Genomic DNA, 17,819 nt, shown 5'->3' with positions numbered 1-17,819 from the left:
GTTAATTCAAAAATCATTTCTGACATTTCCTAGAAAATTATATATAACAATTTATGGATTACATTAAGATGTGAAAGCTGTATTGCAGCTTTTGGATCTCTAAAATGTGAGGAAGGTAGTCTTACCTATATTATGGGTTATTATGAAGTTCAAGGTAGGTAATGGGAAATTCTTTTGAAAGAGGTGAAAGCAGTATAATTACAAGATGATGTTGCCTGAATTAGTGCCTGTTTCTCAAGGATTTGTGCATATTTTGTGAATGTATAATAAAATGTTATTTCTAGTAAGTTTATTAGAAAGAATAGGATTACAAAATTCTATTCTAGAAAGGATTTTGTTTCATATGTATGAAACCAATTTAAAAATAAAACTATTTCCCTTTTTTGTATGGCTTAATCTGAATACTGTAAAAATTTAATTATTGAATTTATTTTTTAGACAGTGTCTCAAACTGATTAGTAGAATGCTGCATGAAAAAGTAGTCTGTCTTTTTACTTCTGCAGTTTTTACTTACTTCCAGTAAGAATAACATTTAAGCTCAGGTTAAGGGAAGTGTCCCTATTTTACTTAATATTATTATTTTTTCCTATCCTTTGTGAATAAATACTTAATCTCTAAAAATGAAAGGGAACACAACAGAAAAACACTGTATTCTTTCTGTTGAATGTGTTTTAATCATTTAAAAAGTCAGCATTTTTATAGGCTGCATTAATACTGGACCACAAACACTAATGTGTTAGTTAGATATGCTGATAAATAGCTGACACTTGCTTTTTCCTTTTTTGCAAATGATGCCTTTTAGGTGGACATATTAATTTGAGGTTAAATGGTAATGATATCCTGATGTTGTGATTGGGGAAGAGCAGAAGAGAGGAGTATCTCTTTTCTTTGAGACTGCAGGTCAGTTGTGTGGGGAAACAACTGTGGTTAAGAAATTACAGCCCTGTAAACTTGTTGTATCATTCAGATGGTCACAGTGGACAGCTTACCTGCAGAATTTTAGAGGAAATGATTTTGAATTTTCAATTTGTTTTAATACATTTTTTGGTTTGCTGGTTATGTGCAGTTTCCAAGTGTCAGTTTAAAACTGCCTTATGACCCAGCAATCCCACTGCTGGGCATACACACTGAGGAAACCAGAAGGGAAAGAGACACGTGTACCCCAGTGTTCATAGCAGCACTGTTTATAATAGCCAGGACATGGAAGCAACCTAGATGTCCTTCAGCAGATGAATGGATAAGAAAGCTGTGGTACATATACACAATGGAGTATTACTCAGCCATAAAAAGAATACATTTGAATCAGTTCTAATGAGGTGGATGAAACTGGAGCCTATTATACAGAGTGAAGTAAGCCAGAAAGAAAAACACCAATACAGTGTTATATATATACTAACGCATATATATGGAATTTAGAAAGATGGTAACAATAACCCTGTATACGAGACAGCAAAAAAGACACTGATGTATAGAACAGTCTTTTGGACTCTGTGGGAGAGGGAGTTGGGTGGGATGATTTGGGAGAATGGCATTGAAATATGTATAATATCATATATGAAACGAGTCGCCAGTCCAGGTTCGATGCACGATACTGGATGCTTGGGGCTGGTGCACTGGGACGACCCAGAGGGAGGGTATGGGGAGGGAGGAGAGAGGAGGGTTCAGGATGGGGAACACATGTATACCTGTGGCAGATTCATTTTGATATAAGGCAAAACCAATACAATATTGTAAAGTTAAAAAAAAAAAAAAAACTGATATAAATACAACAGGTAGGAATGCACCAGTGCAATTATTTTAATAGAGAAGTAATAGAATGCTATTTTATGTAAAACATTTTAAAATTGATACAACTTTCTTAAAATTTCATAAAGGATACAATTTTAGTTTTTTAAAGTATGTTTATCCTTTCCACTTTAATCATTTTCTGCAAAATGAGGCTCCTGTGTTCCCTTTCAGGATGAGAAGGAAAGCTAAGGGGTGGAGAGAATTCATTGAATCCTTTTCAGTATTCTAAAATGAGCAAAATGCAGGCTGCAGATGTTTCCTTGATTTAAATTCTTCAGATTGAATGTTACATTAGGTTACCTTTTTAATCTCAGAAGTATTACAAAGTATTTTGGTGATATATGCTTATAGCACCTGTAATGATTTAAATGTACAAAACGTGACCTTTAAAAAAGATAACTGTGAGCTTAAATTGCAAATAGAATTTAGCAGATTAAAAAAATTCTCAGTATTAATCCCTCAACACATAAATGGTGTGGTATATGTAAAACATTTAAATTAATCTTACAAAATTTGTGAAAATGAAGTATATTCAAAACAGAATTAGATGGATATTAGGGTTGTCATTATTAGTAATTAGTGAAATAATGTAAAATGGTTACACAGGGTAATAGTTTGCTAATATCAGTATCTACCTAACTTAGCAAAAAATTTACACTCCTGTAGTTCTGAGAGATTACAAATTAGAATAACAACCATAGACTTTTTCTGTTTAAGAAATAAACAGCAAGCAGAATTTTAAAATTTGTTGCTGTTAAACAGAACAATAAAGACATAGCAGTAAGATGGAAAAAATGACAGTCTGTTTTCTTAAACAGAAAAAGGCTAGAATTCTTCATTATTAGATACACAGTATCAACATAATCAATCTAGCAGCATTATATTTGAGCTGAAAATACACTTAAATTTGAGGTCATACACTACCCCATGTGAGTGAAACATCTTTCATATAGTTCTAAGATGAAATTACCCTTGAATGAATAGCATCTTCATTTATCTTCAAACCTCTTCTGTGCTTTTAGTGAATCTACTCTTTCAACATTCTACAACAAGAATTACATTATACCATTATACCAGAGTATTTCTGCAGTGTGAAATAGATTGGTTTGGAAAATGAACCTGGCTTTGCTATAAATTACATTCCCAGGTACAAAGGAATTTGTTATTTTGTCTAAAATAGTCACAAATATAATTAAGGTCTTAATTTATGTTAACTACAAATGTGGCTATTGCTTTAACTGGATTAGGAACTTAATCTGTCACTTTAAGAATGATACCTAACACTTTTCATTTGTAACCTTTAGATACATTATTTCAATTATAGGGTCTACAGTTGTTTGATGTAAAAAATGAATTATTTTAAAATTTGTTCTTGGTTTTTAATTTTAAAACATGTCTCTTGGTAAGGTGGAAAATAATCCTTCAATTGTCACAGATTTTCCTTTGTGTCCTGGTGAAACAAGATATGAATTAAAATTTGGAATCATTTTAATTTTGTGCCCTGAAAATGGCATTGCATGATTTAGAAGAGTCCTTAGTGAGTGCTTACCTAAAATATTTCAAATTTAATTACGAAATGAATAGAAGCTTTGTCCTAAAGAGGAAAACCTGAGGTCTGCTGTCTGTGGATAACTGGTAACAGCTGAGCTGAAAATGGATTTTCTCTATTTAGAATTTGGATAATTTTGTAAATTTTAAATTTATATACATTTAGAAACTATGTTTACAATCTCTTAAATTCCACAGTGTTAATCAGTGTAAAGCAGTGTAATAAGTTTTAAAAATTTATTAAAGACAATTCTTTAAAATTTTGAGTTATTTTAATGTTTTTATTGGCAAGCAATGTTGATTTTTTGCTTAAGTGTTAAAGAGTATTGTTTTGTATTTAATTTATAAGACAAATATTCCTTCTATTTTGGGGCTAAAGAAGGGGAAGGAAATTAATTGTGTTGTTCATTGGTAAATGATTCAGTATTGAGTTTATCATTAGGTTAAAAAATGAAATGAATACATTTTATATTACTGCCATCTACCACTTAGTTTATCCAAGAATTTTAAATTTAGTGGGTTTGTTGTTGTTGTTGTTATTGTTATTTTTCTCAGTTGGAATATTTATTTTATCTGTGAATCATGGAACTTCACAACATTCACAGGAGCTTAGAAAAAAGTAGTTTCTTGTCATTAGGCCCAGATTGTTCATTGAATGCCAGTTATGTGACTGGTATTTTATTAGGTTCTTGGGTTACAAGAGTTGCTTCTAAATCTTTAACTACTTTATAACTCTTTTACTTAAATTTTGACTCTACAGTTTACATTTACTTATATTTATTCTAACAGGGAAAGTTTATACCTTTTCCTGTTATGGTCGTGTTTTTTTGTTGCTTTCTTTCTGAACTTGATTTTTTTCTACAGCTATCAGGTATGGGTATATCTAAACTTGAGTCAGATATTCCAAGAGTGGTATTCAGGTGAGAGTTGTGTTAATTAGGAAGGTCCTCTTTTATGTGATCTGTCTCATATGTGCTCCCAGTAGTATTTCTTGTTTTTGGTAACAAAGTTTCTCTGTTTAAAACTTTTTGTGTGTATTGAATTGTAGTTTCTGATGATTTCTGCATAGCTAATTTTTTAAAAAGTTGAATTCCTGTTAGTGTTTTTCTAAAACATTACTTGTTTAAATACTTCTGATTTTAATAGGAATCACATTGATCTTTTTAATGCAGTGAGCTTTGGTACTATAAAATCATGAAATGCTAATCTGTGTTATAGCTTACTCATTTTCTGTGAACTTGGGTATGTTTTTACTTTTATGGATATCTGTGTCTTATTCATTATGCATATGTTTATTGAGAATCTATGATGTGCCGAGGATAAAGTAGTGAACAGGACAGGCATGGTCATTTTGTACTAATGGAGCTAATGTTCTGGAGGGGGAGGCCTTTTATCAGTTTCATCAGTGCATGTGACTTTGAAAAGTTATTTGTAAAGTAGAAGTTTATGTCAGTATTAAAATATCTTCATTCTTACTTTTGCTTTGTTGAATCGAGTATGTATTGTATAGGCTTTTGGTTATATTCTGTTTATTCTTTTAATATCTACTTAGAGGTTTTTATCTTAGTATACAGTTTTTCTATTTTGATTATAAATAGTTACAGTATATAATTATTATTTATTTACCCTTTTCTCTTAAGGAGATGTTAATAGGTAAAGTTTTCTTTTGAAATCACCAAGGTTGAGAAGTCTTTTTTTCCCCACAGATAGATCTATAAGTATTTATTATTACTAATATTATTACTACTAATTTTAATAATAATATATTTATTAAAATACTGTGTGCCAGCTGGTGTGTAAAGTGTTTCACATACAACACCTCAGTTAATCTGCCTAATAAATTGTCTTCCTTTTAGAAATGGGGAAGCTTATGAGGTAAAGAAACTTTCTCAGACTAACACAGGCATCAAGATTCTTCTCTGAGATGGCTCACTGGGAGGCTTCTGCTGTTAACTCTTACTGTTCTGTATTGACTCTTAAAAGACTAATGCAGAAGTTTCCATTGTTTTAAAAGACACTCTCGTCTTCCACTTAAACAGCTTGCTTCTTAAATCTCTACTCTGTTAGGATCCATTAGGTTCTGCTGCGGCACTTAACCAGTGACAAAGGAGTGGGAGTGTGCTAATAGTAGCTGGGTTATAAGAGTGGTATGGCTTATGAGTCAGCAGCAGCAAGTCAAATTACTTTAAATGATGATAAGGACAGCATCTCAATGAGGGAGCATCTTCCCTGTGCAGATGCAGCAACAAGTGTGGGCCTGTTGTTGGCTGGCTATGTTTCCATTCAACCAGGGTTGAGCCCTTTTCACCATTTCATAAACTGAGTATTTTAAATTATCTTACCAGAAGCCTTGCCACCATGTTACTGAAGAATTGCTGTTATAGAATCCGTCTATATTCCTGATGCTCTTTTTAAAAAAAAATTTATTTTATTGAAGTGTAGTTGATTTATGGGCTTCCCCAGTGGCTCAGTGGGTAAAGAATCTTCCTGCAGTACAGGAGACACGGGAGACACAGGTTTGGTCCCTGGGTCGGGAAGATCCCCTGGAGAAGGAAATGGCAACCTGTTCCAGTATTCTTGCCTGGAAAACCCCACGGACAGAGGAGCCTGACGGGCTACAGTCCAAAGGGTTGCAAAGAATCAGACACAACTAAGCACGAAGGCATGGCGTAGTTGATTTACAGTGTGTTCATTTCTATTGTACAGTAGAGTGATTCAGTTATGTATATATATATTCTTTTTCTTTTTCCATCATGGTTTATCACAGGATATTGAATATAGTTCCGTATGCTATACAGTAGGACCTTATTGTTTATCCATTGTGTATATAATAGTTTACATCTGTTAATCCTAAACTCCTAATCAATACCCCCTCCTTGCCCCCAGCCTGTTGTCAACCACAAATCTGTCCTCTGCTGCTGCTGCTAAGTCGCTTCAGTCATGTCCAACACTGTGCGATCCCATAGATGGCAGCCCACCAGGCTCCCCTGTCCATGGGATTCTCCAGGCAAGAACACTGGAGTGGGTTGCATTTCCTTTTCCAATGCATGAAAGTGAAAAGTGAAAGTAAAGTCACTCAGTCATGTCTGACTCTTTGAGACTCCATGGACTGCAGCCTACCAGGCTCCTCTGTCCATGGGATTTTCCAGGCAAGAGTGGGTTGCCATTGCCTTCTCCAGTCTGTCCTCTATTGCCATTCTTTTATCTGCAGTGTGTGTTAGGTTTTTCCCCAACATTTAAGCTGCTAGTTTTATCATCTAATCAAAGCAGTTGCATTGTTATCTACAATAGCAACTTTTGAATGTAGGATTTAAGATATTTGTAAGGGTCAAATTGATCGGTAACAGATTGTTCTTATTTCTTTAGACTCTTGGCCTTAATTTTAATTGTATGTAAATGAAATATATTTTATTCCACAGAGTTATTTTTTTTATAAAGTATCTGAGCTGTAGTTCCCAAAAGGTATGATTCAGAAGTAATTACTGAAGAAATAGAGTTTAAAATCTTCATCGAATATCATAGGTGTCATCTTCTGGGACTGTTTCTAGAATTTCTCTTATTTAAGTTCCCAATGAATGCTATTTCTAAAAAATTTTAGAGTTAAGAAAAATGTATAACCTTTTTATCTTTACTTTTCCCTTTTTTGTAATAGCAGTTGGTGACATATATCCTTTTTAGCTTGGAATTAGAAATTTTGGAGTTGCTGCTCATGTTAGTGGGTATTTGAGTTCCTGTCATTTGATTGCATGGATGAAGTTGCTAGGAGCATCCTTGTATGTTAGTGGCTCTATGCCTCCTTTTTGGTATATTTCTGGGAACGGGGATTGTTGGCTGATAGAGTAGGCATCTGCTTAGTAGTCAGTATTACTAAACAGATCAAAGTGACTCATTTATACTCCCACCAGCAATGTATGGGAGGCCTATCACACAAAAAATGTATACTGTCCCACCCTACCCCAAATCCTGATACCCAGAGACAACATCTTTCAGTTCTTTTAGCTGTATTTTTTCCCTTGGGTATTTACTGCTATAATTTCGAAGTAAGATGTTTGTGTTCCTGTTGGGGTCCTTTAATGGACCGGAACCTGGTGGTCCTCAGTCGATGATAAGAAAGTAAAAGAGAGAGCCAGAGGGAGGGAGAGAGAGAGAGAAAAAGAAAGAAAGACATGGGGACCCAAGCTCTGATGGAGCAGAGGTGCTTTAACGATGTTTCTGTGAGTATGTGTAGGCTGTTGTACAAGAAATTTCTTTCGACAATGATAAAGATCAGAAAACCAAACGTACAGCAACCGTTACCAACGGAACAAGGGATTAATAATGGTCACAAGGTCAGGAGACAATCCATATCTCAAGAAAGAGGATTGAGACTAAGCAGTTTTGTCATAAGGAGAATGTTTACTGAAGGAGATTCAAGCCTGTCTCATCTTACGACCTCAGTCCTGGGAGTGGCTTGCCGTTCCACTGGTTTCTGGCAACAGAAACTGGTAAGGAACAGAGGATTTATGAGAAACAGCATAGGAATCCACCTGTTAAACATTTCCTGACAATTCCCCCTTATTTATTTATAATATTTGTAAAAAGGGTTCTCACCTTTTGAGTTTGTTTAGTTTTAACAATTTTTGCATGAAGGCAACGGTAAACGACAAATATAATTGTCAAGACAATCACCAAAATTACAGTTCCAGACCCAATGCTGTGAGTAATGCTTTGAAACCATCCATGTGGGTCTAGCCTAGATAATTGATCAGGTAGTTGTTCAGCTAAAGTTTTCAAATTAGTAGAAGAGGACAGATTTTTAGAAGAGGTTTCAAAGATTTCTTTTTGTAATAATGAGGCATTATCATGTATGTTTTATAAATGAAATTTGATTTGTTCCCAGTTGTAGGCACTATTACTGAATTGAACAAGAGTAGAATTCCAATCACATTTTAGCATCACCTGTTTTTGTAAATCTGTTAATTGATCTCCAACCCATTTGATGGCTGTTTTTAGTTCCTGTATTTCATCTTGAATATCCTCATCTATCTGAGCCTGAGTGGCCCACATAGTATGAGCGTCTTTAGTCCAATTTTGGATAAAATTGTGTGTTTGAATTGAGGTTTGTAAAGCAACGCCAGTGACGGCAGCAGTGGTGCAAATAGCTATTAATCCCAGAATGCCAAAAATCACCCATCCAATGAATCGTTTAGATCGCCGGAGCAATTTAGTAAGTAACTGGGAAGCAAATCCAGCCATGGGACCTTCTTCCCAGGGCCACTGGAGATTTATTGGTAATCACAGACTACTTCGAGATCAAAGAATCAAAAGGGATTCATTTCTTAAGGAAACAGAAGAGTTTAGACGAGTATATAATTTGCAATTTATACAAGTTACAGAACGTAAAGTCTTATTGAATTGTAAACTTCCTATAGCTAGAACAAAAGGAAGGGGAACACAAGCTTGTATGAAATACGATTGATTATAACGAAAGAAATAGTTTCTGTGACTATGATTGGTCCCTGTGAAATGTCCAGTCCAAGTCCCAAGTTCTTCGGTGCTCGCAGCAAGTTTCCAGATGTCCCATTGTTCAGGCCCAATGTGTTTATCGAGGATGATTCAAGGACGAAGGGGGGCCATTCCAGCATCAAGCCACCCAAGAAGTCCTTTGTCATGGTAATGCTCCGTTGTAGTGTTAGTAACCTTCTATGCTACTTGACCTGCCTCTTGAGAAACCTATATATAGGTCAGGAAGAACAGTTAGAACCGTACACGGAACAACAGACTGGTTCCAAATAGGAAAAGGAGTACGTCAAGGCTGTATATTGTCACCCTGTTTATTTAACTTACATGCAGGGTACATCATGAGAAATGCTGGGCTGGAGGAAGCACAAGCTGGAATCAAGATTGCTGGGAGAAATATTAATAACCTCAGATATGCAGACGACACCACCCTTATGACAGAAAGTGAAGAGGAACTAAAAAGCCTCTTGATGAAAGTGAAAGAGGAGAGTGAAAAAGTTTGCTTAAAGCTCAACATTCAGAAAATGAAGATCATGGCATCCGGTCCCATCACTTCATGGGAAATAGATGGGGAAACAGTGGAAACAGGTTCAGAATTTATTTTTTTGGGCTCCAAAATCACTGCAGATGGTGATTGCAGCCATGAAATTAAAAGATGCTTACTCCTTGGAAGAAAAATTATGACCAACCTAGATAGCATATTAAAAGCAAGACATTACTTTGCCAACAAAGGTCCGTCTAGTCAAGGCTATGGTTTTTCCAGTGGTCATGTATGGATATGAGAATTGGACTGTGAAGAAAGCTGAGCGCCGAAGAATTGATGCTTTTGAATTGTGGTGTTGGAGAAGACTCTTAAGAGTCCCTTGGACTGCAAGGAGATCCAACCAGTCCATACTAAAGGAGATCAGTCCTGGGTGTTCTTTGGAAGGAATAATGCTAAAGCTGAAACTCTAATACTTTGGCCACCTCATACGAAGAGTTGACTCATTGGAAAAGACTCTGATGCTGGGAGGGATTGGGGGCAGGAGGAGAAGGGGACGACAGAGGATGAGATGACTTAATGGCATCACTGACTCGATGGACATGAGTTTGAGTGAACTCTGGGAGTTGGTGATAGACAGGGAGGCCTGGCGTGCTGTGATTTATGGGGTCGCAAAGAGTCAGACACGACTGAGCAACTGAACTGAACTGAACTGATGCTACTTGAGTAGCATAGTCACACATAGTGCTGTTAATATCATCTGAGCAGGTACATACCCACATACCGTGGGTCCCCAGTCAACAATGGTGTAATTGGCTGTAAACATTAATTTCCCTAATTTAGCTTGACATTCATCTCAATAAACAGAAGTATATTTAAAGTTTTTATAAGTAAACCCCTTACATTTTAACTTTTGTCCTTTCCCTAGAGTTTTGGTAGTATTGACATGGTTTTTATAAAAGGACAGGGCAGTAAACGGTCCAAGCAATGTGTGGAAGTTCCTTTTTGGAGGCAGGACGAAAGCCCATGTTTGTCGACTAACATTAATACATAATTTTGTTGGGCCCATGCATAAAGGAAGGATTTCATAGCCTAGAGAAATGTTAATTAGTCGTCTTCGTCAGAATGAGAGGTCCCCTCCAAGCTCCAAGGAGGGGGCATATGTGTTGAGTCATTAGTGGATATGATTGGTCCTATATCTGTCCATTCTATAACCTACAATAAAAGGGGGAGGGGTTAGGTATATAAGCCCAATAAGTGTGATCAATCAAGTGAGTCTGAGTGGGGGAAGCAAAAGCAAACAAAGCAAGCATAGTGAAAAAATATTTTCAGGATTCGGAGGCATTCCCTGTTGAGAAATCAGATTTTCAGCTTGATTCAGTTCAGTTCAGTTCAGTCGCTCAGTTGTGACTGACTCTTTGTGACCCCATGAATTGCAGCACGCCAGGCCTTTAATAAGGGTTTTTATCTGTCCCCAAATAGGGAGATCATAAGGTTGATGATGAGTGCGGCGTTTTTTGGAAATTCTTAAAGCCACCATGGCTTGTATTGGAATTTCTTCCTCTTGGAGTTTTTGTTGTTTCGTCTCTAGTTTGCATGCTGGGGGCCCCCTTAGGTTAAATCTTCCAAAGAGGAAGCCATGTGAGTTCGTTGGATCCATCTGGAGAAATACAGGCATACCCCTTTCCCTGTAAGATTAGTTTCCTAGATTTCCATTGATTAGTTAACCCGTCCTGATACCAAATGGGCAAAGGAAGGGAGGTGTCCTTCAATGTCTCGAAATGTTTTTCTGCTTTTGTGAAAATATCTCCTTGTGGTAAGCTTAAAAAATTTAAAACAGATGAGGCTATATTAACAATAGTCATAGGCTTAAAGAATATATTGCGTTGGAATCTAGTAAAGTCTGCTCTGGATAAGGAAGATAAAAGTGTTCCTGTGTATTCTCCCTCATTTAATTTTTTATTTGTAGTTTCAGTGTGTAATATGTTTGTTTAATTATGTCTTGTGTTTGTGGATTATAAGGAATGTCTGTAATCTGTTTAATAGAGAATGAAAGTAAAAATTGTCTGAACTGCTTAGAAGTATAGGCAGGGCCATTGTCTGTTATAGAATTAGGTGTTCTCATTATTGCAAAGTAAGCTAACAGGTGGGTTATAACATGTTGTGTGGTTTCACCTCGGAGAGGTGTGGCCCATATAAAAGAAGAATTTGTATCCATCAAGACATGTAAGAAGGAAGAGGAAGAAAGTTCAGGGCAATGAGTTACATCCATTTGCCATAAAATTCTCTTTCATTTGTCATAAACCTTCTTTATATTTCTGTATTCATCATTTTATTTGCTATTTCTTATATCTTTTTATTAAAGCATATATCTTTTCTTTAGCAACTATGAAGTGTCTTGCATATTAGCATTTTCTAGATTGGTGAATATATTTATTATATTATATATATTATATATTTCTTAATAATATATATATATTTATTAATAGTCTAAAATCTCTTTAGTTTTTCTGTAAGAAAAACTTTTTCTAAGAGGAAGTTAGTATTCAGTAATTAATGTTTTAAAATCTTAGTTTATTTGGAAATGACCTAGCTATTTAATAAACTTTTATCATTTAGTTTAGTACAATTCTAGAAATTTAAGTTACCCCAATCCTACGAGATTATTTTAGATAGACATTTTAAAAAATACAATTATTTTTAATAGAGTTTATCTAAGTTTTCCTCTTTTATATATTTATATATATATTCATGGGGTCGCAAAGAGTCGGACATGACTGAGCGACTGATCTGATCTGATATTTATATATATATAGAGAGAGAGTTACTTTTTTGTTGACAAATTTAGTTTACCTTAAATCTAGGCACGATAAAAGTATTATGTAATGTTGATGATTTAAGACATGAGTTAATTAGATTAGCAAACAATTATATTTAAATTATATTTATATTTAAACATGTTTAATATTGAATATTTTTCAGGTCACGTGAAGTTGAATTTAAATAGAGTTCATTAACTTCATATTATTCAAAAACAAAGACATACATTGAGACATAGATAATTTTAGATAAACAGATATAGTTTTCTGCTTGAAGTTTAAAATATCTTTTATATATGTATATATATATATTTTTTTTTTTTCTGAGTTCCACCAATTTGTTTATGGCTGGAGTCCCAGATAGAGTGGGCTGTGTATCCCAAGGACATGATAAGAGTTAACTTTAGGTTTTTTTCTTAGGCATTTTTTGTTTCCCAGGCAGAATTGGAGCTCCAAAAAAGTATTTTAAGAAGTTAACCTTTTCCTTACTGCACGTGTAAGAAGAACTAGTTTTGCAATTTCAGAAAAGATTTTATTTTAGTCAGTTTTCTCTGGAGTCTAAAGAATATCATGGCCATTCAGTGTCAGAAACATCATTTCTCCTTTTTGTAGTTACAGTATATTATTAATGATATATGCATGAGGGCGTTGCTGTCACATTGGATGTAAAGCCTTGGCTACAAAATTTTGACAAATAGTAGGACTATTAAGCATACCTTGAGTAACACAGTCTATTGAAATCTTTTATGAGGCCCGATATGATTAGAATAAGGGAGAGAGAAAGTAACTCTCTCCCAGTCTAAACGGTGCAAAGGTATATTAAAAAAGCAATCTTGTAAATCGGTAATAATAATGTACCAATTTTGAGGAATAGTAGATGATGGGATCCCTGGTTGTAATGCACCCATAGGTTTCATAGATGCATTAACTTTTCTAAGGTCTGTTAAGAGATGCCATTTGTTAGATTTCTTTTTTATAACAAAAATAGGAGAGTTCCAAGGAGAGCAAGATTCCTCAATATGTTTTAATTCTAATTGTGTGTCTATAAGTTCTTTAGTAGCCTATAATTTTTCTTTTGTAAGGGGCCATTGCTCTGTCCAAATAGGCTTGTCATTCTTCCAAATTATTTTAATAATTGCTTTGTTTGTTAAATGAGCAGTGGCCCTTAGGAAAAATGTGAAATGTATTTCTGAGTTTGCCATTGCATAAGTAAGTCCCTTGCTATTAGATTAAGGGGTGCATCTATCACATAAGGTCTTAATGTTGCAGACTGGCCTTTTGGTCCTTCCCATGGGTAGATTTGAACATTTTGATAAATTTCTTGTACTTTGGTTTGAGAAATTCCTGCAATTTGGCAAGAGATTTTTTGTATAGACCAGGATGTGGGCCATAAGTGTTTGGAAATAATAGTAATATTAATATTAGATCCAGTGTTGAGGAGACCAGAAAATCTTTTACCATTAATGTTGATACTTATATTTGGTCGGGCGTATTCAGATACCAATGATGTCCATAAGGATTGTTTTTGATCTGTACTGCCAAATCCACCTGTCCATACACTTAGAGGAGTTAATAGAAATGTAAGGTAAAAGAAGTAATTGAGCAATTTTGTCCCCTTTTTTGAATTGTCATAGAATCTGAGATGATGTCATAATTTGAATTTCTCTTTATAATTTGAATCAATTATTCCAGGGTGAACAGTAATTCCTTTAGAAGTCAAACTAGATTGGCCAAGTAAAAGACCAAAGGTTTGTGGGGGCAGGGGTCCAGAAAATCCAGAAGGTATTTTAGAAGGGACTGCTTGAGGGTAAAGGAAAAAATCATTTAGGGCTGGTATATCGACGGCAGCACTGCTGGATGTTGAGGGTGTGAGGGAAAAGATAGCATTTGCCCCTGGTTTTTGTTGAAGGGGACCTGGGGGTCCCCTGCTTGGAGTTTCCTAGAATAGGTTTTCTTTCAATATCAAATTTAGATTTACAATCTTTGGCCCAATGCATTCCTCTATGACAATGAGGGCAGATTTTTGTAGGTTTTTTTATTTGCCTTCTTAGGGTAGTCCCTTTTTAAATGGTTTTTATCTGTTGCTGTTCGGGCCCACTTCTTGGGGTCCTTTAATGTATCGGAACCTGGTGGTCCAAAGTCAATGATAAGAAAGTGAGAGAGCTGGAGGGAGGGAAGGGGGGAGAGAGAGAGAGAGAGAAAGAAAGAAAGAAAGACACGGGGACCCAAGCTCTGATGGAGCAGAGGTGCTTTAATGATGTTTCTGTGAGTATATGTAGGCTGTTGTACAAGAAATTTCTTTCGACAATGATAAAGATCAGAAAACCAAACGTACAGCAACCGTTACCAACGGAACAAGGGATTAATAATGGTCACAAAGTCAGGAGACAATCCATATCTCAAGAAAGAGGATTGAGACTAAGCAGTTTTGTCGTAAGGAGAATGTTTACTGAAGGAGATTCAAGCCTGTCTCATCCTATGACCTTAGTCCTGGGAGTGGCTTGCCATTCCACTGGTTTCTGGTAATAGAAACTGATAAGGAACAGAGGATTTATGAAAAACAGCAGGTAGGAATATTCCTTTTAACTATTCCCTGACATGTTCCTATTTCATTTTTTAATTTAAATTTATCTATTGAATTTCACTGTGAAATTTAATTTCCCTTTTACAACTCTCTCCCATCTTCCCAATAGTTCTCTAACTTTGGGGTTAAATTAATATTCAGTAGTTTATATTATAATTGGAATGTAAATATTGATCCTAGCTGAGTGGCTTGGTGTACAATGGACATATTCTTTCTATATGATTTTTTTTCCTTTGAATAAATAATTGCTTTATCTAATTCATTTGGGTAATTTTCTCTCTTATACTCCTTGAACTGTAAAACTTTCCCTCACAGTAGTCAAACACATCATGTCTTTTATTTATTTATTTCTTGGAAATATTACCTTTCTACTTTAAATGGAATGGTTCCTTTCTTGGTAGGCTTCAGAAATGTTTTCCTATGACTGCTATTCATTATCATTCAGGGAATTCTCTTTTCCTTTTTTTTTTTAATGTTGGATCCCCTAATTTTCTCCATTCTGTGCTCATTTTTTCTTGGTTTATTATTTTTATTTTGGCTTTTTAAAAGACCTTGCTTGTATTGTGTTGTTTTTATTCTATCCACACTCAATTGATACCTTAGCCACATGGAGAATTTTAGGTTGGCAAGGTTTTCCCTTAGAATTTGGAAGGCCTTTTGTCATCTTCTAGCATTTGGAATTGCTGTTAAGATATTCAGTGTCATCTCAGTCCCGTGTATGCTTTGCTTTTTTTCTTTTTCCCTCCTTTTCTTTGTTTCCTTTTTTCCTTTTCCTTTTTTTCTTTTTTCTTCCCTCCCTCCCTCCTTTCCTTTCTACCTATATGCCTTAAGTAGATTCCTTAATCTCGCTGTACTTCTGTTTTCTTATCTTAAAATAGGGATTTTTTTTTTTTTTAATGTATACCCCATAGAGTAAAGCTTTTATGTAAGTACCTGGGACATAGTAAACACTCAATAAATATTAACCATTATAAATTTTTTTTGAAGTTGCTTTCTGCTTTCTGCATTTTCTGTTTCTTCTCCCCTCCTTTTTTTGTGGTTTGTTTTGGCTCTGTATGTTTGAGGCTATTCTCAAATATCTCTTGATCTCTGCTAACAATTTATATATAAGAGTGAGGCACTAAAAAGCTGATGGGGGATTTTTGACATGTGGGCTTCACTGTAGACTGATTGCACAGTTAGCTACTATTTTTTTGGCCATTACCTTAAATGGCCACCTACCCATCAGTATTTGCAGGTGCCCGAGGAGCCTGGTGGGCTACAATCCATGGGGTCGCAAAGAGTCGGACACGACTGAGCGACTTCTGTGTGTGTGTGTCCATGAAGAGATAGTCTATAAGGACTAAATTTGGCTGCCAGTGTTTGGGAGCTTAGAGAGAGAGGGACACTGTGGGTCTCTACCTTCAGTGTACATACTTTCCCTTCACTTTATTTTCATTGTTTCTCGCCACTCAGGGCCATCTGCTTTGCTTGGATTCTGAGTGGAGCCTCTGGTTTAGTTCTTCCGGAGGATGAACCTGTGAATTTTGCCAGATTGGGGATGGGCTGGCTGGCTGATGACTTTCATGCAGTTCTCCTGTTTGTACTGCTTGATCTCACCTCTGCCTTCTGTGGTACTTGGCCTCCAGTTTTGGAGTCTTCCTAGTTTCTGTGATGCAAATGTATTGCTTTTCTCCTCTTTGTGCTCTTAGGTTTCAGCGTCCTCTGCCCTGCTAAGTCTGCTTTTCGTCTTACAAAAGCGGGTTGACATCTCTGGTCTGCTTTGGTCTCCTCTTCCATTCTTCGTGTTTTTCTGAGTTTGTATGCTTTCTGTTTCTTCACTGTTATTTCATTGGAGTTTTTTGAAAGGTTGAAGAGATAAATATAGAAGTTCAATCCTTCATATTTAACTGATTATCGATGATCTAGTGTTACTTTTTCCTTTGAGTTTTTTTCAGAAATAAAAAAATATACCAACACTCTACCCCTTCAATGAATTTTTGTGTGTGTTATGAATTTAATTAATTCATTCAATATGTTGAAACTACATCTAGCTTATTAAATTTCAGGGTCTCAGCAGTTAGGTGCTGGGTACTGTGTGTGTGTGTTAAAAAATTCCTACCATGTCATGTGTTCAGACACTCAGTAAATTTATATTCAAAGAATTAATACATTTAATAGCCGTGGTTTTATTTAATTTATTCATTCTAAAGTCTTAGTTTTCACTTTGTAATAAACTTACCTGACCATTTTGTCAATTGGGATTGCTCAGCAAATGAGTAAACCCTATACTAGGTCTTTCTGAAATTGAAAATATTATGGTATTTAATGTGTCACTGTCATCAAAAGGTGATTGATCACTTGCAGGATTTGTGGACACTGTAATACTATGCAGCCTGTTTTTATAATATTTAGCCTAATCTCTTTCAGATGATGTCAGCCTCTTTTGCTTAGATGTCTTTTATGCACTGATTGCCATTGCAATAGACCCATGCTGTCCAATAGAACTTTCTGTAATGATGGAAATGTTCTGTTATTTATACTGTTCAATAAGTGTGATAGCCACTAGCCACATGTAGCTGTTGAGCACATGAAATGGCTAGTACAATTGGGGATCTGAAATAAACTTTTCAACTTTAGTCAATTTAAATTTATGTTAAATAGCCACAGGTGACTAGTGGCTTCCATATTAGACAGCACAGTTATAAGTCATTGTTCTTATAGGATGTGCTAACTTTTTGATTTAAGTTATTTTATGTTGTCAGTCACTTGAATTAGTTTGGAATAATGTTTCCAACAGAGGAATAGGAGTTGACTGAGTTATCCTGACTTGCCTTATTATTATTGGAACTACATTTTTCTTTGGATTTACATAAGAATAAAAATATGCAGATTGCTATTTCAGAATTTAAAATAAAATGTGTTTTAGGTTGGTGTGTCATGCTTGTTTTATTTGGAGTATTTGAGGTGAGATAAGAGATTGAAAATGCAAGTGAAAGGTGAAAGTACTGTTTTGAAACCTCAGAGATTTTTCTCCTAGCCTGCAAGAGAAAGGAGAAATACTGCTGAATCAAAGTCTGGTTTGGATTTAGAGTTTTTATATTCTTAAAGACAGTCATGG

The 17,819-nt window shown here is 35.3% G+C and overlaps 1 protein-coding gene across 4 annotated transcripts in view; it reads left to right on the top strand.

Moving 5' to 3' along the window:
• MTX2 (metaxin 2) overlaps positions 1–17,819 on the top strand; it is a 76,881-nt gene that overhangs the window by 39,502 nt on the left and 19,560 nt on the right. The window contains exon 5 of one of the 4 annotated variants that reach the window (XM_061434538.1): positions 803–900. The exons of the other annotated variants lie outside the window; for them this stretch is intronic. The gene's annotated coding sequence lies outside the window, so the exon portion shown is untranslated. The remainder of the gene's footprint in view (positions 1–802; positions 901–17,819) is intronic. 4 annotated transcript variants of the gene reach the window in all.

This window comes from Bos javanicus, chromosome 2 (assembly GCF_032452875.1).
Source record: "Bos javanicus breed banteng chromosome 2, ARS-OSU_banteng_1.0, whole genome shotgun sequence".
Classification (NCBI taxonomy): Eukaryota; Metazoa; Chordata; class Mammalia; order Artiodactyla; family Bovidae; genus Bos; species Bos javanicus.
Note: the sequence above shows the minus strand (reverse complement) of the source record. Positions and strands in the feature narration are given on the sequence as shown.